A 27,052-nucleotide genomic window follows, 5' to 3' on the forward strand; every position below is an offset into this window, starting at 1 on the left:
CCAAGGAGTACAGTAAACCTGAAGTGAAGCATCGGAATCTAAAACTGGACTCGCAGGAGAGGTTCAAATCATAGAATATTAGAGTGTCAGTCCTCTTGTACTTACGTCGGCGTTGTGCCTTTTGTATTAAATTCGGTTGCAATTTCTGTGTTTCATCGTCAATAAGAAGGTCCAAGGGATACAGTAAACCTGAAGTGAAGCATCGGAATCTAAAACTGGACTCACAGGAGAGGTTCAAATGACAGAAAGATAGAGTGTCAGTCCTCTTGTACTTAAGTCGGCATTGAGCCTTTTGTATTAACTTCGGATGCAATTTCTGTGTTTCATCGTCAATAAGAAGGTCCAAGGTATACAGTAAACCTGAAGTGAAGCATCGGAATCTAAAACTGGACTCACTGGAGTGGTCTAAATCATAGAAAGTTAAAGTGTCGGTCCTCTTGTACTTAAGTGGGCATTGTGCCTTTTGTATTGAATTCAGATGCTATTTCTGTGTTTTATCGTCAATAAGAAGGCGCAAGGTATACAGTAAACCTGAAGTAAAGCATTGGAATCTAAAACTGAACTCACACTAGAGGTTTAAATCATAGAAATTTAGAGTGTCAGTCCTCTTGTATTTAAGTCGGCATTGTGCCTTTTGTATTAAATTCTGATGCAATTTCTGTGTTTCATCGTCAATAAGAAGGTCCAAGGTATACAGTAAAATTGAAGTGTAGCATCGGAATCTAAAACTCAACTCACAGGAGAGGTTCAAATCATAGAAAGTTAGAGTGTCAGTCCTCTTGTACTTAAGTCAGCATTGTGCCTTTTGTATTAAATTCGGATGAATATTCTGTGTTTCATCGTCAATAAGAAGGTCCAAGGTATACAGTAAAACTGAAGTGAAGCATCGGAATCTAAAACTCAACTCACAGGATAGGTTCAAATCATAGAAAGTTAAGTATCAGTCCTTTTGTACATAAGTCGGCATTGTGTCTTTTGTATTAAATTCGGATGCAATTTCTGTGTTTCACCGTCTATAAGAAGGTCCAAGGTATACAGTAAACCTCAAGTGAAGCATCGGAATCTAAAACTGGACTCACAGGACAGGTTTAAATCATAGAAAGTTAGAGTGATAGTCCTCTTGGACTTAAGTCGGCATTCTGCCTTTTGTATTAAATTCGGATGCAATTTCTGTGCTTCATCGTCAATAAGAAGTTCCAAGGTATACAGTAAAACTGAAGTGAAGCATCGGAATCGAAAACTGGACTCGCAGGAGAGGTTCAAATCATAGAAAGTGAGGGTGCCAGTCCTCGTTTACTTAAGTCTGCATTGTGCCATTTGTATTAAATTTGGATGCAATTTCTTTGTTTCGTCGTCAATACGAAGGTCCAAGGGATACAGTATACCTGAAGTGAAGCATCGGAATCTAAAACTGGACTCACAGGAAAGGTTCAAATCATAGAAAGTTAGAGTGTCAGTCCTCTTGTACTTTACTCGGCATTGTGCCTTTTGTATTAAATTCGGTTGCAATTTCTGTGTTTCATCGTCAATAAGAAGGTCCAAGGGATACAGTAAACCTGAAGTGAAGCATCGGAATCTAGAACTGGACTCACAGGAGAGGTTCAAATCACAGAAAGATAGAGTGTCTGTAGTCTTGTACTTAAGTCGGCATTGTGGTTTTTGTAATAACTTCGGATGCAATTACTGTGTTTCATCGTCAATAAGAAGGTCCAAGGTATACAGTAAACCTGAAGTGGTGCTTCGCAATCTAAAACTGGACTCACTGGAGAGGTCTAAATCATAGAAAGTTAGAGTGTCAGTCCTCTTGTACTTAAGTCGGCATTGTGCCTTTTGTATTAAGTTCGGATGCAATTTCTGTGTTTCATCGTCAATAAGAAGGTCCAAGGTATACAGTAAACCTGAAGTGAAGCATTGGAACCTAAAACTGAACTCACACGAGAGGTTTAAATCATAGAAAGTTAGAGTGTCAGTCCTCGTGTATTTAAGTCGGCATTGTGCCTCTTGTATTAAATTCGGATGCAATTTCTGTGTTTCATCGTCAATAAGAAGGTCCAAGGGATACAGTATACCTGAAGTAAAGCATCGGAATCTAAAACTGGACTCACAGGAGAGGTTCAAATCATAGAAAGTTCGAGTGTCAGTCCTCTTGTACTTTACTCGGCATTGTGCCTTTTGTATTAAATTCGGTTGCAATTTCTGTGTTTCATCGTCAATAAGAAGGTCCAAGGGATACAGTAAACCTGAAGTGAAGCATCGGAATCTAGAACTGGACTCACAGGAGAGGTTCAAATCACAGAAAGATAGAGTGTCTGTAGTCTTGTACTTAAGTCGGCATTGTGGTTTTTGTAATAACTTCGGATGCAATTACTGTGTTTCATCGTCAATAAGAAGGTCCAAGGTATACAGTAAACCTGAAGTGGTGCTTCGCAATCTAAAACTGGACTCACTGGAGAGGTCTAAATCATAGAAAGTTAGAGTGTCAGTCCTCTTGTACTTAAGTCGGCATTGTGCCTTTTGTATTAAGTTCGGATGCAATTTCTGTGTTTCATCGTCAATAAGAAGGTCCAAGGTATACAGTAAACCTGAAGTGAAGCATTGGAACCTAAAACTGAACTCACACGAGAGGTTTAAATCATAGAAAGTTAGAGTGTCAGTCCTCGTGTATTTAAGTCGGCATTGTGCCTCTTGTATTAAATTCGGATGCAATTTCTGTGTTTCATCGTCAATAAGAAGGTCCAAGGGATACAGTAAACTTGAAGTGCAGCATCGGAATCCAAAACTGTACTCACAGGAGAGGTTTAAATCATAGAAAGTTAGAGTGACAGTCCTCTTGTACTTAAGACGACATTGTGCCTTTTGTACTAAATTCGGATGTAATTTTTGTGCTTCATCGTCAATAAGAAGGTCCAAGGGATACAGTAAACCAGAAGTGAAGCGTCGGAATCTAAAACTGGGCTCACAGGAGAGGTTTAAATCATAGAAAGTTAGAGTGTCAGTCCTCTTGTACTTCAGTCGGCGTTGTGATTTTTGTATTATATTCGGATGCAATTTCTGTGTTTCATCGTCAGTAAGAAGGTCCAAGGTATACAGTAAACCTGAAGTGATGCATCGTAATCCAAAACTCAACTCACAGGAGAGGTTCAAATCATAGAAAGTTAGAGTGTCAGTCCTTTTGTACTTAAGTCTGCATTGTGCCTTTTGTATTAAATTCGGATGCAATTTCTGTGTTTCATTGTCAATAAGAAGGTCCAAGGTATATAGTAAACCTGAAGTGAAGCATCGGTATCTAAAATTCAACTCACAGGATAGGTTCAAATCATAGAAAGTTAGAGTATCAGTCCTCTTGTACTTAAGTCGCCATAGTACCTTTTGTATTAAATTCGGATGCAATTTCTTTTCTTCATCGCCAATATGACGGTCCAAGGTATACAGTAAACCTGAAGTGAAGCATCAGAATCTAAAACTGGACTCACAGGAGAGGTTTACATCATAGAAAGTTAGAGTGTCAGTCCTCTTCTACTCAAGTCGGCATTCTGCCTTTTGTATTAAATTCGGATGCATTTTCTGTGTTTCATCGCCAATTAGAAGGTGAAGGGTATACAGTAAACCTGAGGTGAAGCATCGGAATTTAAGACTGGACTCACAGGTGAGGGTTAAATCATAGAAAGTTAGAGTGTCACTCCTCTTGTACTTACGTCAGAATTTGACTTTTGTGTTATATTCGGATGCAATTTCTCTGTTTCATCGTCAATAAGAAGGTCCAAGGTATACAGTAAACCTGTAGTGAAGCATCGGAATCTATATCTAGGATCACAGGAGAGGTTCAAATCATAGAAAGTAAGAGTGTCAGTCCCCTTGTACTTAAGTCGGCATTGTGCCTTTTGTATTTAATTCGGATGCAATATCTGTGTTCATCGTCAATAAGAAGGTCCAAGGTGTACAGTAAAACTAAGGTGAAGCATCGGAATCTAAAACTGGACTCACAGGAGAGGTTTAAATCATAGAGAGTTAGAGTGTCAGTCCCCTTGTACTTAAGTCGGCAATGTTCCTTTTGTATTAAATTCGGAAGCAATTTCTGTGCTTCATCGTCAATAAGAAGGTCCAAGGTATACAGTAAATCTGAAGTGAAGCATCGTAATCCAAAACTGGACTCACAGGAGAGGTTTAAATCATAGAAAGTTAAGTGTCAGTCCTTTTGTACATAAGTCGGCATTGTGTCTTTTGTATTAAATTGGGATGCAATTTCTGTGTTACACCGTCTATAAGATGGTCCAAGGTTTACAGTAAACCTCAAGTGAAGCATCGGAATCTAAAACTGGACTCACAGGAGAGGTTTAAATCATAGAAAGTTAGAGTGTCAGTCCTCCTGTACTTAAGTCGGCATTGTGCCTTTTGTATTAAATTCGGATGCAATTTCTGTGTTTCATCGTCAATAAGAAGGTCCAAGGTATACAGTAAACCTGAAGTGAAGCATCGGAATCTAAAACTGGACTCACAGGAGAGGTTTAAATAATAGAAAGTTAGAGTGTCAGTCCTCTTGTACTTAAGTCGGAATTTGCCTTTTGTATTATATTCGGATGCTATTTCTGTGTTTCATGGTCAATAAGAAGGTCCAATGTATACAGTAAAAGTGAAGTGAAGCATCGGAATCTAAAACTGAACTCACACAAGAGGTTTAAATCATAGAAAATTAGAGTGTCAGTCCTCTTGTACTTTGGAGGACATTGTGCCTTTTGTATTAAATTCGGATGCAATTTTTGAGCTACATCGTTAATAAGAAGGTCCAAGGGATACAGTAAACCTGAAGTGAAGCATCGGAATCTAAAACTCAACTCACAGGAGGGGTTCAAATCATAGAAAGTTAGAGGGTCAGTCCTCTTGTACTTAAGTCGGCATTGTGCCTTTTGTATTAAATCCCGATGCAATTTCTGTGTTTCATCGTCACTAAGAAGGTCCAAGGTATACAGTAAACCTCAAGTGAAGCATCGGAATCTAAAACTGGACTCGCAGGAGAGGTTCAAATCATTGAAAGTTAGAGTGTCAGTCCTCTTGTTCTTAAGGCGGCATTGTGCCTTTTGTATTAAATTCGGATGCAATTTCTGTGTTTCATCGTCAATAAGAAGGTCCAAGGGACACAGGAAACTTGAAGTGAAGCATCGGAATCTAAAACTCAACTCACAGGAGGTGTTTAAATCATTGAAAGTTAGAGTGTCAGTCCTCTTGTACTTAGGTCGGCATTGTGCCTTTTGTATTAAATTCAGATGCAATTTCTGTGTTTCATCGTCAATAAGAAGGCCCAACTAATACAGTAAACCTGAAGGGAAGCATTGTAATCTAAAACTGGAATCACAGGAGAGGTTTAAATCATAGAAAGTTAAGTGTCAGTCCTTTTGTACATAAGTCGGCATTGTGTCTTTTGTAATAATTTCGGATGCAATTTCTGTGTTTCACCGTCTATAAGAAGGTCCAAGGTATACAGTAAACCTCAAGTGAAGCATCGGAATCTAAAACTGGACTCACTGGAGAGGTCTAAATCATAGAAAGTTAGAGTGTCAGTCCTGTTGTACTTAAGTCGGCATTGTGCCCTTTGTATTAAATTCGGATGCAATTTCTGTGTTTCATCGTCAATAAGAAGGTCCAAGGTATACAGTAAACCTGAAGTGAAGCATTGGAATCCAAAACTGAACTCACACGAGAGGTTTAAATCATTGAAAGTTGGAGTGTCAGTCCTCTTGTACTTAGGTCGGCATTGTGCATTTTGTATTAAATTCGGATGCAATTTCTGTGTTTCATCGTCAATAAGAAGATCCAACTAATACAGTAACCCTGAAGTAAAGCATCGGAATCTAAAACTGGACTCACAGGAGAGGTTTAAATCATTAAAAATTAGAGAGTCAGTCCTCTTGTACTTAAGACGACATTGTACCTTTTGTATTAAATTCAGATGCAATTTTTGTGATTCATCGTCAATAAGAAGGTCCAAGGTATACAGTAAACTTGAAGTGAGGCATCGGAATCTAAATCTGGACTCACAGGAGAGGTTTAAATCATAGAAAGTTAGAGTGTCAGTCCTCTTGTACTTCAGTCGGCATTGTAATTTTTGTATTACATTCGGATGCAATTTCTGTGTTTCATCGTCAATAAGAAAGACCAAGGTATACAGTAAACCTGAAGTGAAGCATCGGAAGCTAAAACTCAACTCACAGGAGAGGTTCAAATCATAGAAATTTAGAGTGTCAGTCCTCTTGTACTTAAGTCAGCATTCTGCCTTTTGTATTAAATTCGAATGCAATTTCTGTGTTTCATCGTCAACAAGAAGGTCCAAGGCATACAGTAAACCTGAGGTAAAGTATCGGAATCTAAAACTCAACTCACAGGATTGGTTCAAATCATAGAAAGTTAGAGGTTCAGTCCTCTTGTACTTAAGTCGGCATTGTGCCTTTTGTATTAAATTCGGTTGCAATTTCTGTGTTTCATCGTCAATAAGAAGGTCCAAGGTATACAGAAAACGTGAAGTAAAGCATCGGAATCTAGAACTGAACTCACACGAGAGGTTTAAATCATAGAGAGTTAGAGTGTCAGTCCTCTTGTACTTAAGTCGGCATTGTGCCTTTCGTATTAAATTCGGATGCAATTTCTGTGTTTCATCGTCAATACGAAGGTCCAAGGTATACAGTAAACCTGAAGTGAAGCATCGAAATCTAAAACTGGACTCACAGGAGAGGTTTAAATCATAGAAAGTTAGTGTGTCGGTCCTCTTGTACTTAAGTCGGCATTGTGCCTATTGTATTAAATCCCGATGCAATTTCTGTGTTTCATCGTCAATAAGTAGGTCCAGGGTATACAGTAAACCTGAAGTGACGCATCGGAATCTAAAACTGGACTCACAGGAGAGGTTTAAATCATTAAAAGTTAGAGAGTCAGTCCTCTTGTACTTAAGACGACCTTGTGCCTTTTGTATTAAATTCGGATGCCATTTTTGTGCTTCATCGTCAATAAGAGGGTCCAAGGGATACAGTAAACCTCAAGTGAAGCATCGGAATCTAAAACTGAACTCACAGGAGACGTTTAAATCTTAGAAAGTTGGAGTGTCAGTCCTCTTGTACTTAAGTCAGCATTGTGCCTTTTGTATTAAATTCGGATGCAATTTCTGTGTTTCATCATCAATAAGAAGGTCCAAGGCATACAGTAAACGTGAGGTAAAGCATCGGAATCTAAAACTCAACTCACAGGATTGGTTCAAATCATAGAAAGTTTGAGTTTCAGTCCTCTTGTAGTTAAGTCGGCATTGTGCCTGTAGTATTAGATTTGGATGCTATTGCTGTGTTTCATCGTCAATAAGAAGGTCCAAGGTATAGAGTAAATTTGAAGTGAAGCATCGGAATCTAAAACTCAACTCACAGGAGAGGTTCAAATCATAGAAATTTAGAGTGTCAGTCCTCTTGTACTTAAGTCAGCATTCTGCCTTTTGTATTAAATTCGAATGCAATTTCTGTGTTTCATCGTCAACAAGAAGGTCCAAGGCATACAGTAAACCTGAGGTAAAGTATCGGAATCTAAAACTCAACTCACAGGATTGGTTCAAATCATAGAAAGTTAGAGGTTCAGTCCTCTTGTACTTAAGTCGGCATTGTGCCTTTTGTATTAAATTCGGTTGCAATTTCTGTGTTTCATCGTCAATAAGAAGGTCCAAGGTATACAGAAAACGTGAAGTAAAGCATCGGAATCTAGAACTGAACTCACACGAGAGGTTTAAATCATAGAGAGTTAGAGTGTCAGTCCTCTTGTACTTAAGTCGGCATTGTGCCTTTCGTATTAAATTCGGATGCAATTTCTGTGTTTCATCGTCAATACGAAGGTCCAAGGTATACAGTAAACCTGAAGTGAAGCATCGAAATCTAAAACTGGACTCACAGGAGAGGTTTAAATCATAGAAAGTTAGTGTGTCGGTCCTCTTGTACTTAAGTCGGCATTGTGCCTATTGTATTAAATCCCGATGCAATTTCTGTGTTTCATCGTCAATAAGTAGGTCCAGGGTATACAGTAAACCTGAAGTGACGCATCGGAATCTAAAACTGGACTCACAGGAGAGGTTTAAATCATTAAAAGTTAGAGAGTCAGTCCTCTTGTACTTAAGACGACCTTGTGCCTTTTGTATTAAATTCGGATGCCATTTTTGTGCTTCATCGTCAATAAGAGGGTCCAAGGGATACAGTAAACCTCAAGTGAAGCATCGGAATCTAAAACTGAACTCACAGGAGACGTTTAAATCTTAGAAAGTTGGAGTGTCAGTCCTCTTGTACTTAAGTCAGCATTGTGCCTTTTGTATTAAATTCGGATGCAATTTCTGTGTTTCATCATCAATAAGAAGGTCCAAGGCATACAGTAAACGTGAGGTAAAGCATCGGAATCTAAAACTCAACTCACAGGATTGGTTCAAATCATAGAAAGTTTGAGTTTCAGTCCTCTTGTAGTTAAGTCGGCATTGTGCCTGTAGTATTAGATTTGGATGCTATTGCTGTGTTTCATCGTCAATAAGAAGGTCCAAGGTATAGAGTAAATTTGAAGTGAAGCATCGGAATCTAAAACTCAACTCACAGGAGAGGTTCAAATCATAGAAAAATAGAGGTTCAGTCCTCTTGTACTTAAGTCGGCATTGTGTCTTTTGTATTACATTCGGATGCAATTTCAGTGTTTCACCGTCTATAAGAAGGTCCAAGGTATACAGTAAACCTGAAGTGAAGCATCGTAATCTAAAACTGGACTCACAGGAGAGGTTTAAATCATATAAAGTTAAGTGTCAGTCTTTTTGTACATAAGTCGGCAATGTGTCTTTGTATTAAATTCGGATGCAATTTCTGTGTTTCACAGTCTATAAGAAGGTCCAAGGTATACAGTAAACCTTAAGTGAAGCATCGGAATCTAAAACTGGACTCACTGGAGAGGTCTAAATCATAGAAAGTTAGAGTGTCAGTCCTGTTGTACTTAAGTCGGCATTGTGCCCTTTGTATTAAATTCGGATGCAATTTCTGTGTTTCATCGTCAATAAGAAGGTCCAAGGTATACAGTAAACCTGAAGTGAAGCATTGGAATCTAAAACTGAACTCACACGAGAGGTTTAAATCATTGAAAGTTGGAGTGTCAGTCCTCTTGTACTTAGGTCGGCATTGTGCATTTTGTATTAAATTCGGATGCAATTTCTGTGTTTCATCGTCAATAAGAAGATCCAACTAATACAGTAACCCTGAAGTAAAGCATCGGAATCTAAAACTGGACTCACAGGAGAGGTTTAAATCATTAAAAATTAGAGAGTCAGTCCTCTTGTACTTAAGACGACATTGTACCTTTTGTATTAAATTCGGATGCAATTTTTGTGATTCATCGTCAATAAGAAGGTCCAAGGTATACAGTAAACTTGAAGTGAGGCATCGGAATCTAAATCTGGACTCACAGGAGAGGTTTAAATCATAGAAAGTTAGAGTGTCGGTCCTCTTGTACATAAGTCGGCATTGTGCCTTTTGTATTAAATCCCGATGCAATTTCTGTGTTTCATCGTCAATAAGAAGGTCCAGGGTATACAGTAAACCTGAAGTGAAGCATCGGAATCTAAAACTGGACTCACAGGAGAGGTTTAAATCATAGAAAGTTAGTGTGTCGGTCCTCTTGTACTTAAGTCGGCATTGTGCCTATTGTATTAAATCCCGATGCAATTTCTGTGTTTCATCGTCAATAAGTAGGTCCAGGGTATACAGTAAACCTGAAGTGACGCATCGGAATCTAAAACTGGACTCACAGGAGAGGTTTAAATCATTAAAAGTTAGAGAGTCAGTCCTCTTGTACTTAAGACGACCTTGTGCCTTTTGTATTAAATTCGGATGCCATTTTTGTGCTTCATCGTCATTAAGAGGGTCCAAGGGATACAGTAAACCTCAAGTGAAGCATCGGAATCTAAAACTGAACTCACAGGAGACGTTTAAATCTTAGAAAGTTAGAGTGTCAGTCCTCTTGTACTTAAGTCAGCATTGTGCCTTTTGTATTAAATTCGGATGCAATTTCTGTGTTTCATCATCAATAAGAAGGTCCAAGGCATACAGTAAACGTGAGGTAAAGCATCGGAATCTAAAACTCAACTCACAGGATTGGTTCAAATCATAGAAAGTTTGAGGTTCAGTCCTCTTGTAGTTAAGTCGGCATTGTGCCTTTAGTATTAGATTTGGATGCTATTGCTGTGTTTCATCGTCAATAAGAAGGTCCAAGGTATAGAGTAAATTTGAAGTGAAGCATCGGAATCTAAAACTCAACTCACAGGAGGGGTTCAAATCATAGAAAAATAGAGGTTCAGTCCTCTTGTACTTAAGTCGGCATTGTGTCTTTTGTATTACATTCGGATGCAATTTCAGTGTTTCACCGTCTATAAGAAGGTCCAAGGTATACAGTAAACCTGAAGTGAAGCATCGTAATCTAAAACTGGACTCACAGGAGAGGTTTAAATCATATAAAGTTAAGTGTCAGTCTTTTTGTACATAAGTCGGCAATGTGTCTTTGTATTAAATTCGGATGCAATTTCTGTGTTTCACCGTCTATAAGTAGGTCCAAGGTATACAGTAAACCTGAGGTGAAGCATCGGAATCTAAAACTGGACTCACAGGAGAGGTTTAAATCACAGAAAGTTAGAGTGTCAGTACTCTTGGACTTCAGACGGCATTCCACCATTTGTAATAAATTCAGATGCAATTTCTGTGCTTCATCGTCAATAAGAAGGTCCAAGGTATACAGTAAACCTGAAGTGAAGCATCGGAATCTAAAACTGGACTCGCAGTAGGGTTTCAAATCATAGAAAGTTAGAGTGTCAGTTCTCTTGTACTTACGTCGGCATTGTGCCTTTTGTATTAATTTCGGTTGCAATTTCTGTGTTTCATCTTAATAAGTAGGTGCAAGGGATACAGTAAAAATGAAGTGAAGCATGGGAATCTAATACTGGACACACAAGAGTGGCTCAAATCCCAGAAAGTCAGAGTGTCAGTCCTATTGTACTTAAGTCGGCATTGTGCCTTTTGTATTAACTTCGGATGCAATTTCTGTGTTTCATCGTCAATAAGAAGGTCCAACGTATACAGTAAACCTGAAGTGAAGCATCGGAATCTATGACTGGACTCACAGGAGAGGTTTAAATCATAGAAAGTAAGAGTGTCAGTCCTCCTGTACTTAAGTCGGCATTGTGCCTTTTGAATTAAATTCGGATGCAATTTCTGTGTTTCATTGGCAATAAGAAGGTCCAAGGTATACAGTAAAACTGAAGTGAAGCATAGGAATCTAAAACTGGACTCACAGGAGAGGTTCAAATCATAGAAAGTTAGAGTGACAGTCCTCTGGTACCTAAGTCGGCATTGTGCCTTTTGTTTTAAATTCGGATGCACTTTCTGTGTTTCATCGTCAATAAGAAGGTCCAGGGTATACAGTAAACCTGAAGTGAAGCATCGGAATCTAAAACTAGACTCACAGGAGAGGTTTAAATCATAGAAAGTTAGAGTGTCAGTCCTCTTGTACTTAAGTCGGAATTGTGCCTTTGGTATTAAATTCGGATGCAATTTCTGTGTTTCATCGTCAATAAGAAGGTCCAAGGCATACAGAAAACGTGAAGTGAAGCATCGGAATCAAGAACTGAACTCACACGAGAGGTTTAAATCATAGAAAGTTAGAGTGTCAGTCCTCTTGTACTTAAGTCGGCATTCTGCCTTTTGTATTAAATTCGGATGCAATTTCTGTGTTTCATCGCCAATTAGAAGGTCCAAGGTATACAGTAAACCTGAAGTGAAGCATCGGAATCTAAAACTAGACTCACAGAAGAGGTTTCATTCATAGAAAGTTAGAGTGTCAGTCGTAATGTACTTAAGTCGGCGTTGTGCCTTTTGTATTATATTTGGATGTAATTTCTGTGTTTCATCGTCAATAAGAAGGTCCAAGTTATACAGTAAACCTGAAGTGTAGCATCGGAATCTAAAACCCAATTCACAGGAGAGGTTTAAATCATAGAGAGTTAGAGTGTCAGTCCTACTGCACTTAAGTCGGCATTGTGCCTTTTGTATTAAATTCGGATGCAATTTCTGTGTTCCATCGTCAATAAGAAGGTCCAACTAATACAGTAAACCAGAAGTGAAGCATCGGAATCTAAAACTGGACTCACAGGAGAGGTTTAAACCATTAAAAGTTAGAGAGTCAGTCCTCTTGTACTTAAGACGACATTGTGCCTTTTGTATTAAATTCTAATGCAATTTTTGTGATTCATCGTCAATAAGAAGGTCCAAGGGATACAGTACACCTGAAGTGAGGCATCGGAATCTAAAACTGATCTCACAGCAAGGGTTTTAATCATAGAAAGTGAGAATGTCAGTCCTCTTGTACTTCAGTCGGCATTGTGATTTTTGTATTAAATTCGGATCCAATTTCTGTGTTTCATCGTCAATAAGAAGGACCAAGGCATACAGTAAACCTGAAGTGAAGCATCGAAAGCTAAAACTCAACTCACAGGAGAGGTTCAAATCATAGAAAGTTAGAGTGTCAGTCCTCTTGTACATAAGTCAGCATTGTGCCTTTTGTATCAAATTCGGATGCAATTTCTGTGTTTCATCGTCAATAAGAAGGTCCAAGGCATACAGTAAACCTGAGGTAAAGCATCGGAATCTAAAACTCAACTCACAGGAGAGGTTCAAATCATAGAAAGTTAGAGTGTCAGTCCTCTTGTACATAAGTCAGCATTGTGCCTTTTGTATAAAATTCGGATGCAATTTCTGTGTTTCATCGTCAATAAGAAGGTCCAAGGCATACAGTAAACCTGAGGTAATGCATCGGAATCTAAAACTCAACTCACAGGATTGGTTCAAATCATAGAAAGTTAGAGGTTCAGTCCTCTAGTACTTAAGTCGGCATTGTGCCTTTAGTATTAAATTCGGATGCAATTTCTGTGTTTCATCGTCAATACGAAGGTCCAAGGTATACAGTAAACCTGAAGTGAAGCATCGGAATCTAAAACTGGACTCACAGGAGAGGTTTAATTCATAGACAGTTAGAGTGTCAGTCCTAATGTACTTAAGTCGGCGTTGTGCCTTTTGTATTATATTTGGATGTAATTTCTGTGTTTCATCGTCAATAAGAAGGTCCAAGTTATACAGTAAACCTGAAGTGTAGCATCGGAATCTAAAACCCAACTCACAGGAGAGGTTTAAATCATAGAGAGTTAGAGTGTCAGTCCTACTGCACTTAAGTCGGCATTGTGCCTTTTGTATTAAATTCGGATGCAATTTCTGTGTTCCATCGTCAATAAGAAGGTCCAACTAATACAGTAAACCTGAAGTGAAGCATCGGAATCTAAAACTGGACTCACAGGAGAGGTTTAAATCATAGAAAGTTAGAGTGACAGTCCTCTTGTACATAAGTCAGCATTGTGCCTTTTGTATAAAATTCGGATGCAATTTCTGTGTTTCATCGTCAATAAGAAGGTCCAAGGCATACAGTAAACCTGAGGTAAAGCATCGGAATCTAAAACTCAACTCACAGGATTGGTTCAAATCATAGAAAGTTAGAGGTTCATTCCTCTAGTACTTAAGTCGGCATTGTGCCTTTAGTATTAAATTCGGATGCATTTTCTGTGTTTCATCGTCAATACGAAGGTCCAAGGTATACAGTAAACCTGAAGTGAAGCGTCGGAATCTAAAACTGGACTCACAGGAGAGGTTTCATTCATAGACAGTTAGAGTGTCAGTCCGAATGTACTTAAGTCGGCGTTGTGCCTTTTGTATTATATTTGGATGTAATTTCTGTGTTTCATCGTCAATAAGAAGGTCCAAGTTATACAGTAAACTTGAAGTGTAGCATCAGAATCTCAAACCCAACTCACAGGAGAGGTTTAAATCATAGAGAGTTAGAGAGTCAGTCCTACTGTACTTAAGTCGGCATTGTGCCTTTTGTATTAAATTCGGATGCAATTTCTGTGTTCCATCGTCAATAAGAAGGTCCAACTAATACAGTAAACCTGAAGTGAAGCATCGGAATCTAAAACTGGATTCACAGGAGAGGTTTAAATCATTAAAAGTTAGAGAGTCAGTCCTCTTGTACTTAAGACGACATTGTGCCTTTTGTATTAAATTCGGATGCAATTTTTGTGATTCATCGCCAATAAGAAGGTCCAAGGGATACAGTACACCTGAAGTGAGGCATCGGAATCTAAAACTGGACTCACAGCACAGGTTTAAATCATAGAAAGTGAGAGTGTCAGTCCTCTTGTACTTCAGTCGGCATTGTGAATTTTGTATTAAATTCGGATGAAATTTCTGTGTTTCATCGTCAATAAGAAGGTCCAAGGCATACAGTAAACCTGAAGTGAAGCATCGAAAGCTAAAACTCAACTCACAGGAGAGGTTCAAATCATTGAAAGTTAGAGTGTCAGTCCTCTTGTACATAAGTCAGCATTGTGCCTTTTGTATCAAATTCGGATGCAATTTCTGTGTTTCATCGTCAATAAGAAGGTCCAAGGCATACATTAAACCTGAGGGAAAGCATTGGAATCTAAAACTCAACTCACAGGAGAGGTTCAAATCATAGAAAGTTAGAGTGTCAGTCCTCTTGTACTTAAGTCGGCATTGTGCCTTTTGTATTAAATTCGGATGCAATTTCTGTGTTTCATGGTCAATAAGATGGTCCAAGGTATACAGAAAACGTGAAGTAAAGCATCGGAATCTAAAACTGAACTCACACGAGAGGTTTAAACCATAGAAAGTTAGAGTGTCAGTCCTCTTGTACTTAAGTCGCCATTGTGCCTTTTGTATTAAATTACGATGCAATTTCTTTGCTTCATCGTCAATAAGACGGTCCAAGGTATACAGTAAACCTGAAGTTAAGCATCAGAATCTAAAACTGGACTCACAGAGAGGTTTAAATCATAGAAAGTTAGAGTGTCAGTCCTCTTGTACTTAAGTCGGCATTCTGAATTTTGTATTAAATACGGATGCAATTTCTGTGTTTCATCGCCAATAAGAAGGTCCAAGGTATACAGTAAACCTGAAGTGAAGCATCGGAATCTAAAACTGGACTCACAGGAGAGGTTTAAATCATAGAAAAGTAGAGTGCCAGTCCTCATGTACTTAAGTCGGAATTGTGCCTTTTGTATTATATTTGGATGTAATATCTGTGTTTCATCGTCAATAAGATTGTCCAAGTTATACAGTAAACCTGAAGTGTAGCATCGGAATCTAAAACTCAACTCCCAGGGGAGGTTTAAATCATAGAGAGTTAGAGTGTCAGTCCTCTTGTACTTAAGACGACCTTGTGCCTTTTGTATTAAATTTGGATGCCATTTTTGTGCTTCATCGTCAATAAGAGGGTCCAAGGGATACAGTAAACCTGAAGTGAAGCATCGGATTCTAAAACTGAACTCACAGGAGACGTTTAAATCATAGAAAGTTAGAGTGTCAGTCCTCTTGTACTTAAGTCGGCATTGTGATTTTTGTATTAGATTCAGATGCAATTTCTGTGTATCATCGTCAATAAGAAGGTCCAAGGTATACAGTAAACCTGATGTGGAGCATCGGAATCTAAAACTGGACTCACAGGAGAGGTTTAAATCATAGAAAGTTAGAGTGTCAGTCCTCTTGTACTTAAGTCAGCATTGTGCCTTTTGTATTAAATTCGGATGCAATTTCTGTGTTTCTTCATCAATAAGCAGGTCCAAGGCATACAGTAAACGTGAGGTAAAGCATCGGAATCTAAAACTCAACTCACAGGAGTGGTTCAAATAATAGAAAGTTTAAGGTTCAGTCCTCTTGTACTTAAGTCGGCATTGTGCCTTTAGTATTAAATTTGGATGCAATATCTGTGTTTCATCGTCAATAAGAAGGTCCAAGGTATAGAGTAAATTTGAAGTGAAGCATCGGAATCTAAAACTCAACTCACAGGAGAGGTTCAAATCATAGAAAAATAGAGGTTCAGTCCTCTTGTACATAAGTCGGCATTGTGTCTTTTGTATTACATTCGGATGCAATTTCAGTGTTTCATCGTCTATAAGAAGGTCCAAAGTATACAGTAAACCTGAAGTGAAGCATCGTAATCTAAAACTGGACTCACAGGAGAGGATTAAATCATATAAAGTTAAGTGTCAGTCTTTTTGTACATAAGTCGGCATTGTGTCTTTGTATTAAATTCTGATGCAATTTCTGTGTTTCACCGTCTATAAGTAGGTCCAAGGTATACAGTAAACCTGAAGTGAAGCATCGGAATCTAAAACTGGACTCACAGGAGAGGTTTAAATCACAGAAAGTTAGAGTGTCAGTACTCTTGGTCTTAAGACGGCACTCCGCCATTTGTAATAAATTCAGATGCAATATCTGTGCTTCATCGTCAATAAGAAGGTCCAAGGTATACAGCAAACCTGAAGTGAAGCATCAGAATCTAAAACTGGACTCGCAGTAGGGTTTCAAATCATAGAAAGTTAGAGTGTCAGTTCTCTTGTACTTACGTCGGCATTGTGCCTATTGTATTAATTTCGGTTGCAATTTCTGTGTTTCATCGTCAATAAGTAGGTGCAAGGGATACAGTAAACTTGAAGTGAAGCATGGGAATCTAAAACTGGACACACAGGAGTGGCTCAAATACCAGAAAGTTAGAGTGTCAGTCCTATTGTACTTAAGTCGGCATTGTGCCTTTTGTTTTAACATCGGATGCAATTTCTGTGTTTCATCGTCAATAAGAAGGTCCAACGTATACAGTAAACCTGAAGTGAAGCATCGGAATCTATGACTGGACTCACAGGAGAGGTTCAAATCAAAGAATGTAAGAGTGTCAGTCCTCCTGTACTTAAGTCGGCATTGTGCCTTTTGTATTAAATTCGGATACAATTTCTGTGTTTCATCGTCAATAAGAAGGTCCAAGGTATACAGTAAAACTGAAGTGAAGCATCGGAATCTAAAACTGGACTCACAGGAGAGGTTCAAATCATAGAAAGTTGAGTGACAGTCCTCTGGTACCTAAGTCGGCATTGTGCCTTTTGTTTTAAATTCGGATGCAATTTCTGTGTTTCATCGTCAATAAGAAGGTCCAAGGGATACAGTAAACCTGAAGTGAAGCATCGCAATCTAAAACTGGACTCACAGGAGTGGTTCAAATCACAGACATTTAAGGTGTCAGTCCTCTTGTACTTAAGTCGGCATTGTGCCTTTTGTATTAACTTCGCATGCAATTTCTGTGTTTCATCGTCAATAAGAGGGTCAAACGCATACAGTAAACCTGAAGTGAAGCATCGGAATCTATAACTGGACTCACTGGAGAGGTTCAAATCGTAGAAAGTAAGAGTGTCTGTCCTCATGTACTTAAGTCGGCATTGTGCCTTTTGTATCAAATTCGGATGCAATTTCTGTGTTTCATCGTCAATAAGAAGGTCCTAGGGATACAGTAAACCTGAAGTGAAGCATCGGAATCTAAAACTGGACTCACAGGAGTGGTTCAAATCACAGAAAGTTAGAGTGTCGGTCCTCTTGTACTTAAGTCGGCATTGTGCCATTTGTATTAACTTCGGATGCAATTTCTGTGTTTCATCGTCAATAAGAAGGTCCCACGTATACAGTAAACCTGAAGTGAAGCATAGGAATCTATAACTGGACTCACAGGAGTGGTTCAAATCATAGAAAGTAAGAGTGTCAGTCCTCTTGTACTTAAGTCGGCATTGTGCCTTTTGTATTAAATTCGGATGCAATTTTGTGTTTCATCGTCAATAAGAAGGTCCAAGGTATACAGTAAAACTGAAGTGAAGCATCGGAATCTAAAACTGGATCCACAGGAGAGGTTCAAATCATAGAAAGTTTGAGTGACAGCCCTCTGGTACTTAAGTCGGCATTGTGCCTTTGGTATTAAATTCGGATGCAATTTCTGTGTTTCATCGTCCATACGAAGGTCCAAGGGATACAGTAAACCTGAAGTGAAGCATCGGAATCTAAAACTGGACTCACAGTAGAGGTTCAAATCATAGAATGTTATGGTGTCAGTCCTCTTGTACTTGAGACGGCATTGTGCCATTTGTATTAAATTCGGATGCAATTTCTGTGTTTCATCGTCGATAAGAAGGTCCAAGGTATACTGTAAACCTGAAGTGAAGCATCGGAATCTAACACTCAACTCACAGGATTGGTTCAAATCATAGAAAGTTAGAGGTTCAGTCCTCTTGTACTTAAGTCGGCACTGTTCCTTTAGTATTAAATTCGGATGCAATTTCTTTGTTTCTTCGTCAATACGAAGGTCCAAGTTAAACAGTAAACCTGAAGAGAAGCATCGGAATCTAAAACTGGACTCACAGGCGAGGTTTAAATCTTAGAAAGTTGGTCTGTCGGTCCTCTTGTACTTAAGTCGGCATTGTGCCTTTTGTATTAAATCCTGATGCAATTTCTGTGTTTCTTCGCCAATAAGAAGGTCCAGGGTATACAGTAAACCTGAAGTGAAGCATCGGAATCTAAAACTGGTCTCACAGGAGAGGTTTAAATCATAGTAAGTTAGAGTGTCCGTCCTCTTGTACTTAAGTCGGCATTGTGCCTTTTGTATTAAATTCGGATGCAATTTCTGTGTTTCATCGTCAATAAGACGGTCCAAGGTATACAGTAAATCTGAAGTGAAGCATCGGAATCTAAAACTGAACTCACACGAGAGGTTTAAATCATAGAAAGGTAGAGTGTCAGTCCTCTTGTCCTTAAGTCGGCATTGTGACTTTTGTATTAAATTGGGATGCAATTTCTGAGTTTCATCGTCAATAAGAAGGGTCCAAGGAATGCAGTAAACCTGAAGTGAAGCATCGGAATCTAAAACTGGACTCACAGGAGAGGTTTAAATCATAGAAAGTTAGAGTGTCAGTCTTCTTGTACTTAAGACGACATTGTGCCTTTTGTATTAAATTCGGATGCAATTTTTGTGCGTCATCGTCAATAAGAAGGTCCAAGGGATATAGTAAACCTGAAGTGAAGCATCGGAATCTAAAACTGGACTCACAGGAGAGGTTTTTAATCATAGAAAGTTAGATTGTCCGTCCTCTTGGACTTAAGTCGGCATTGTGATTTTTGTATTAAATTCGGATGCAATTTCTGTGTTTCATTGTCATCAAGAAGGTCCACGGCTCACAGTAAAAATGAAGTGAAGCATCAGAATCTAAAACTCAACTCACAGGAGAGGTTCAAATCATAGAAAGTTAGAGTGTCAGTCCTCTTGTACTTAAGTCAGCATTCTGCCTTTTGTATTAAATTCCGGTGTAATTTCTGTGTTTCATCGTCAATAAGAAGGTCCAAGGCATACAGTAAACCTGAGGTAAAGCATCGGAATCTAAAACTCAACTCACAGGATTATTTCAAATCATAGAAAGTTAGAAGTTCAGTCCTCTTGTACTTAAGTCGGCGTTGTGCCTTTAGTATTAAATTCGGATGCAATTTCTGTGTTTCATCGTCAATACGAAGGTCCAAGGTATACAGTAAACCTGAAGTGAAGCATCGGAATCTAAAACTGGACTCACAGGAGAGGTTTAAATCATAGAAAGTTAGAGTGTCGGTCCTCTTGTACTTAAGTCGGCATTGTGCCTTTTGTATTAAGTCCCGATTCAATTTCTGTGTTTCATCGTCAATAAGATGGTCCAGGGCATACAGTAAACCTGAAGTGAAACATCGGAATCTAAAACTGGACTCACAGGAGAGGTTTAAATCATAGAAAGTTAGAGTGTCAGTCCTCTTGTACTTAAGTCAGCATTGTGCATTTTGTATTAAATTCGGATGCAATTTCTGTGCTTCATCGTCAATAAGAAGGTCCAAGGTATACAGTAAACCTGAAGTGAAGCATCGGAATCTAAAACTGAACTCACACGATAGGTTTAAATCATAGAAAGTTAGAGTGTCAGTCCTCTTGTACTTAAGTCGCCATTGTGCCTTTTGTATTAAATTCGGATGCAATTTCTTTTCTTCATCGTCAATAAGACGGTCCAAGGTATACAGTAAACCTCAAGTGAAGCATCAGAATCTAAAACTGGACTCACAGGAGAGGTTTAAATCATAGGGAGTTAGAGTGTCAGTCATCTTGTACTTAAGACGACATTGTGCCTCTTGTATTAAATTTGGATGCAATTTTTGTGCTTCATCGTCAATAAGAAGATCCAAGTTATACAGTAAACCTGAAGTGGAGCATCGGAATCTAAGACTAGACTCACAGGAGAGGTTTAAATCATAGAAAGATAGAGTGTCAGTCCTCTTGTACATAAGTCATCATTGTGCCTTTTGTATTAACTTCGGTTGCAATTTCTGTGTTTCATCGTCAATAAGAAGGTCCAAGGTATTGAGTAAACCTGAAGAGAAGCATCGGAATCTAAAACACAACTCACACGAGAGGTTCAAATCATAGAAAGTTAGGGTGTCACACCTCTTGTACTTAAGTCGGCTTTGTGCATTTTGTATTACATTCGGGTGCAATTTCTGTGCTTCATCGTCAATAAGAAGGTCCAAGGTATACTATAAACCTGAAGTGGAGCATCGGAATCTAAAACTAGACTCACAGGAGAGGTTTAAATCATAGAAAGTTAGAGTGTCAGTCCTCTTGTACATAAGTCATCATTGTGCCTTTTGTATTAAATTCGGATACAATATCTGTGTTTCATCGTCAATAAGAAGGTCCAAGGTATAGAGTAAACTTGAAGTGAAGCATCGGAATCTAAAACTGGACTCACAGGAGGGGTTTAAAACATAGAAAATTAAGTGTCGGGCTATTTGTACATAAGTCGGCATTGTGTCATTTGTATTAAATTCGGATGCAATTTCTGTGTTTCACCGCCTATAAGATGGTCCAAGGTATACAGTAAACCTGAAGTGAAACATCGGAATCTAAAACTGGACTCACAAGTGAGTTTTAAAACATAGAAAGTTAGAGTCTCAGTCCTCTTGTACTTACGTCGGCATTGTGCATTTTGTATTAAATTCGGATGCTATTTCTGTGTTTCATCGTCAATAAGAAGGTCCAAGGGATACAGTAAACCTGAAGTGAAGCATCGGAATCTAAAACTGGACTCACAGGGGAGGATTAAATCATAGAAAGTTAGAGTGTCAGTCCTCTTGTACTTAAGTCGGCATTGTTAATTTTGTATTAAATTCGGATGCAATTTCTGTGTTTCATCGTCAACAAGAAGGTCCAAGGTATACAGTAAACCTGATGTGAAGCATCGGAATTTAAAACTGGACTCACAGGAGTGGTTCAAATCACAGAAAGTTAGAGTGTCAATCCTCTTGTACTTAAGTCGGCATTGTGCCTTTTGTATTCACTTCGGACGCAATTTCTGTGTTTCATCGTCAATAAGAAGGTCCAACGTATACAGTAAACTTGAAGTGAAGCTTCGGAATCTATAACTGGACTCACAGGAGAGGTTCAAATCATAGAAAGTAAGATTGTCAGTCCTCTTGCACTTAAGTCGGCATTGTGCCTTTTGTATTAAATTCGTATGCAATTTCTGTGTTTCATCGTCATTAAGAAGGTCCAAGGTATACAGTGAAACTGAAGTGAAGCATCGGAATCTAAATCTGGACTCACAGGAGTGGTTCAAATCATAGAAAGTTAGAGTGACAGCCCTCTGGTACTTAAGTCGGCATTGTGCCTTTTGTATTAAATTCGGATGCAATTTCTGTGTTTCATCGTCTATAGGAAGGTCCAAGGGATACAGTAAACCTGAAGTGAAGCATCGGAATCTAAAACTCAACTCACAAGAGAGGTTCAAATCATAGAAAGTTAGAGTGTCAGGCCTCTTGTACTTAAGCCAGCATTCTGCCTTTTGTATTAAATTCGGATGTAATTTCTGTGTTTCATCGTCAATAAGAAGGTCCAAGGCATACAGTAAACCTAAGGTAAAGCATCGGAATCTAAAACTCAACTCACAGGATTGGTTCAAATCATAGAAAGTTAGAGGTTCAGTCCTCTTGTACTTAAGTCGGCATTGTGCTTTTAGTATTAATTTCGGATGCAATTTCTGTGTTTCATCGTCAATACGAAGGTCCAAGGTATACAGTAAACCTGAAGTGAAGCATCGGTATCTAAAACTGGACTCACAGGAGAGGTTTAAATCATAGAAAGTTAGAGTGTCGGTCCTCTTGTACTTAAGACGGCATTGTTCCTTTTGTATTAAATTCGGATGCACTTTATGTGCTTCATCGTCAATAAGAAGGTCCAAGGGATACAGTAAACGTGAAGTGAAGCATCGGAATCTAAAACTGAACTCACACGAGAGGTTTAAATCATAGAAAATTAGAGTGTCAGTCCCATTGTACTTAAGTCGCCATTGTGCCTTTTGTATTAGTTTCTAATGCAATTTCTTTGCTTCATCGACAATAAGACGGTCCAAGGTATACATTAAAACTGAAGTGAAGCATCAGAATCTAAAACTGGACTCACAGGAGAGGTTCAAATCATAGAGAGTTAGAGTGTCAGTCCTCTTGTACTTAAGACGACATTGTGCCTCTTGTATTAAATTCGGATGCAATTTTTGTGCTTCATCGTCAATAAGAAGGTCCAAGGGATACAGTAAACCTGAAGTGGAGAATCCGAATCTAAATCTGAACTCACAGGAGAGGTTTAAATCATAGAAAGTTAGAGTGTCAAACCTCTTGTACTTAAGTCGGCATTGTGAATTTCGTATTAGATTCAGATGCAATTTCTGTGTTTCATCGTCAATAAGAAGGTCCATGGTATACAGTAAACCTGAAGTAAAGCATTGGTATCTAAAACTCAACTCACAGGAGAGGTTCAAATCATAGAAATTAGAGTGTCAGTCCTCTTGTACTTAAGTCGGCATTGTGCCTTTTGTATTACATTCGGATGCAATTTCTGTGCTTCATCGTCATTAAGAAGGTCCAAGGTATACAGTAAACCTGAAGTGGAGCATCGGAAAATAAAACTAGACTCACAGGAGAGGTTTAAATCATAGAAAGTTAGAGTGTCAGTCCTCTTGTACATAAGTCATCATTGTGCCTTTTGTATTAAATTCGGATGCAATTTCTGTGTTTCATCGTCAATATGAAGGTCCAAGGTATACAGTAAACCTGAAGTGAAGCATCGGAATCTAAAACTGGACTCACAGGAGAGGTTTAAATCATAGACAGTCAGAGTGTCGGTCCTCTTGTACTTAAGTCGGCATTGTGCTTTTGTATTAAATCCCGATGCAATTTCTGTGTTTCATCGTCAATAAGAAGGTCCAGGGCATACAGTAAACCTGAATTGAAGCATCGGAATCTAAAACTGGACTCACAGGAGAGGTTTAAATCATAGAAAGTTAGAGTGTCAGTCCTCTTGTACTTAAGTCGGCATTGTGCCTTTTGTATTAAATTGGGATGCAATTTCTGTGTTTCATCGTCAATAAGAAGGCACAAGGGATACAGTAAACCTGAAGTGGAGCATCGGAATCTAAAAGTGAACTCACAGGAGAGGTTTAAATCACAGAAAGTTAGAGTGTCAGTCCTCTTGTACTTAAGTCGCCATTGTGCCTTTTGTATTAGTTTCTAATGCAATTTCTTTGCTTCATCGACAATAAGACGGTCCAAGGTATACATTAAACCTGAAGTGAAGCATCAGAATCTAAAACTGGACTCACAGGAGAGGTTTAAATCATAGAGAGTTAGAGTGTCAGTCCTCTTGTACTTAAGACGACATTGTGCCTCTTGTATTAAATTCGGATGCAATTTTTGTGCTTCATCGTCAATAAGAAGGTCCAAGGGATACAGGAAACCTGAAGTGGAGCATCGGAATCTAAAACTGAACTCACAGGAGAGGCTTAAATCATAGAAATTTAGAGTGTCAGTCCTCTTGTACTTAAGGCGGCATTGTGATTTTCGTATTAGATTCAGATGCAATTTCTGTGTTTCATCGTCAATAAGAAGGTCCAAGGTATACTGTAAACCTGAAGTCAAGCATCGGAATCTAAAACTAGACTCACAGGAGAGGTTTAAATCATAGACAGTTAGAGTGTCAGTCCTCTTGTACATAAGTCATCATTGTGCCTTTTGTATTAAATTCGGATGCAATTTCTGTGTTTCATAGTCAATATGAAGGTCCAAGGTATACAGTAAACCTGACGTGAAGCATCGGAATCTGAAACTGGACTTACAGGAGAGGTTCAAATCATAGATAGTTCGAGTGACAGCCCTCTGGTACTTAAGTCGGCATTGTGCATTTTGTATTAAATTCGGATGCAATTACTGTGTTTCATCGTCAATACGAAGGTCCAAGGTATACAGTAAACCTGGAGTAAAGCATCGGAATCTAAAACTGGACTTACAGGAGAGGTTTAAATCATAGAAAGTTAGAGTGTCGGTCCTCTTGTACTGAAGTCGGCATTGTGCCTTTTTTATTAAATCCCGATGCAATTTCTGTGTTTCATCGTCAATAAGAAGGTCCAGGGCATACAGTAAACCTGAAGTGAAGCATCGGAATCTAAAACTGGACTCACAGGAGAGGTTTAAATCATAGAAAGTTAGAGTGTCAGTCCTCTTGTACTTAAGTCTGCATTGTGCCTTTTGTATTAAATTTGGATGCAATTTCTGTGTTTCATCGTCAATAAGAAGGCCCAAGGTATACAGTGAACGCGAAGTGAAGCATCGTAATCTAAAACTGAACTCACACGAGAGGTTTAAATCATAGAAAGTTAGAGTGTCAGTCCTCTTGTACTTAAGTCGCCATTGTGCCTTTTGTATTAAATTCGGATGCAATTTCTTTGCTTCATCGTCAATAAGACGGTCCAAGGTATACTTTAAACCTGAAGTGAAGCATCAGAATCTAAAACTGGACTCACAGGAGACGTTTAAATCATAGAGAGTTAGAGTGTCAGTCCTCTTGTACTTAAGACGACATTGTGCCTCTTGTATTAAATTCGGATGCAATTTTTGTGCTTCATAGTCAATAACAATGTCCAAGGGATACAGTAAACCTGAAGTGAAGCATCGGAATCTAAAACTGAACTCACAGGAGAATGTTAAATCATAGAAAGTTAGAGTGTCAGTCCTCTTGTACTTAAGTCGGCATTGTGATTTTCGTATTAGATTCAGATGCAATTTCTGTGTTTCATCGTCAATAGGAAGGTCCAAGGTATACAGTAAACCTGAAGTGAAGCATCGGAATCTAAAATTCAACTCACAGGAGAGGTTCAAATCATAGAAAGTTAGAGTGTCAGTCCTCTTGTACTTAAGTCGGCATTGTGCCTTTTGTATTAACTTCGGATGCAATTTCTGTGTTTCATCGTCAATAAGAAGGTCCAAGGTATAGAGTAAACCTGAAGAGAAGCATCGGAATCTAAAACTCAACACACAGGAGAGGTTCAAACCATAGAAAGTTAGGGTGTCACACCTCTTGTACTTAAGTCGGCTTTGTGCCTTTTGTATTACATTCGGATGCAATTTCTGTGCTTCATCGTCAATAAGAAGGTCCAAGGTATACAGTAAACCTGAAGTGGAGCATCGGAATCTAAAACTAGACTCACAGGAGAGGTTTAAATCATAGAAAGTTAGAGTGTCAGTTCTCTTGTACATAGGTCATCATTGTGCCTTTTGTATTAAATTCGGATGCAATTTCTGTGTTTCATCGTCAATAAGAAAGTCCAAGGTATACAGTAAACCTGAAGTGAAGCATCGTAATCTAAAACTGGACTCACAGGAAGGGTTTAAAACATAGAAAATTAAGTGTCAGTCTTTTTGTACATAAGTCGGCATTGTGTCTTTTGTATTAAATTCGGATGCAATTCCTGTGTTTCACCGTCTATTAGAGGGTCCAAGGTATACAGTAAACCTGAAGTGAAGCATAGGAATCTAAAACTGGACTCACAGGAGAGGTTTAATTCATAGAAAGTTAGAGTGTCAGTCCTCTTGCACTTAAGTTGGCATTGTGATTTTCGTATTAGATTCAGATGCAATTTCTGTGTTTCATCGTCAATAAGAAGGTCCAAGGTATACAGTAAACCTGAAGTGAAGCATCGGAATCAAAAACTCAACTCACAGGAGACGTTCAAACCATAGAAAGTTAGAGTGTCAGTCCTCTTGAACTTAAGTCGGCATTGTGCCTTTTGTATTAACTTCGGATGCAGTTTTTGTCTTTCATCGTCAATAAGAAGGTCCAACGTATTCAGCAAACCTGAAGTGTAGCATCGGAATCTCTAACTGGACTCACAGGAGAGGTTTAAATCATAGAAAGTTAGAGTGTCAGTCCGCTAGTACTTATGACGACATTGTGCCTCTTGTATTAAATTCGGATGCTATTTTTGTGCTTCATCGTCAATAAGAAGGTCCAAGGGATACAGTAAACCTGAAGTGATGCATCGGAATCTATAACTGAACTCACAAGAGAGGTTTAAATCATAGAAAGTTCGAGTGTCAGTCCTCTTGTACTTAAGTCGGCATTGTGATTATCGTATTAGATTCAGACGCAATTTCTGTGTTTCATCGACAATAAGAAGGTCCAAGGTATTCAGTAAACCTGAAGTGAAGCATCGGAATCTAAAACTCAACTCACAGGAGAGGTTCAAACCATAGAAAGTTAGAGTGTCAGTCCTCTTGAACTTATGTCGGCATTGTGTTTTTGTAGTAATTTCGGATACAATTTCTCTGTTTCATCGTCAATAAGAAGGTCCAAGGTATGGAGTAAACCTGAAGAGAAGCATCGGAATCTAAAACTCAACTCACAGGAGAGGTTCAAATCATAGGAATTTAGGGTGTCACACCTCTTGTACTTAAGTCGGCTTTGTGCCTTTTGTATTACATTCGGATGCAATTTCTGTGCTTCATCGTCAATAAGAAGGTCCAAGGTATACAGTAAACCTGAAGTGGAGCATCGGAAATTAAAACTGGACTCACAGGAGAGGTTTAAATCATAGGATGTTAGAGTGTCAGTCCTCTTGTTCATAAGTCATCATTGTGCCTTTTGTATTAAATTCGTATGCAATTTCTGTATTTCATCGTCAATAAGAAGGTCCATGGTATAGAGTGAACTTGAAGTGAAGCATCGGAATCAAAACTCAACTCAC

Source organism: Schistocerca americana, chromosome 4, assembly GCF_021461395.2.
Source record: "Schistocerca americana isolate TAMUIC-IGC-003095 chromosome 4, iqSchAmer2.1, whole genome shotgun sequence".
NCBI classification, from domain to species: Eukaryota; Metazoa; Arthropoda; class Insecta; order Orthoptera; family Acrididae; genus Schistocerca; species Schistocerca americana.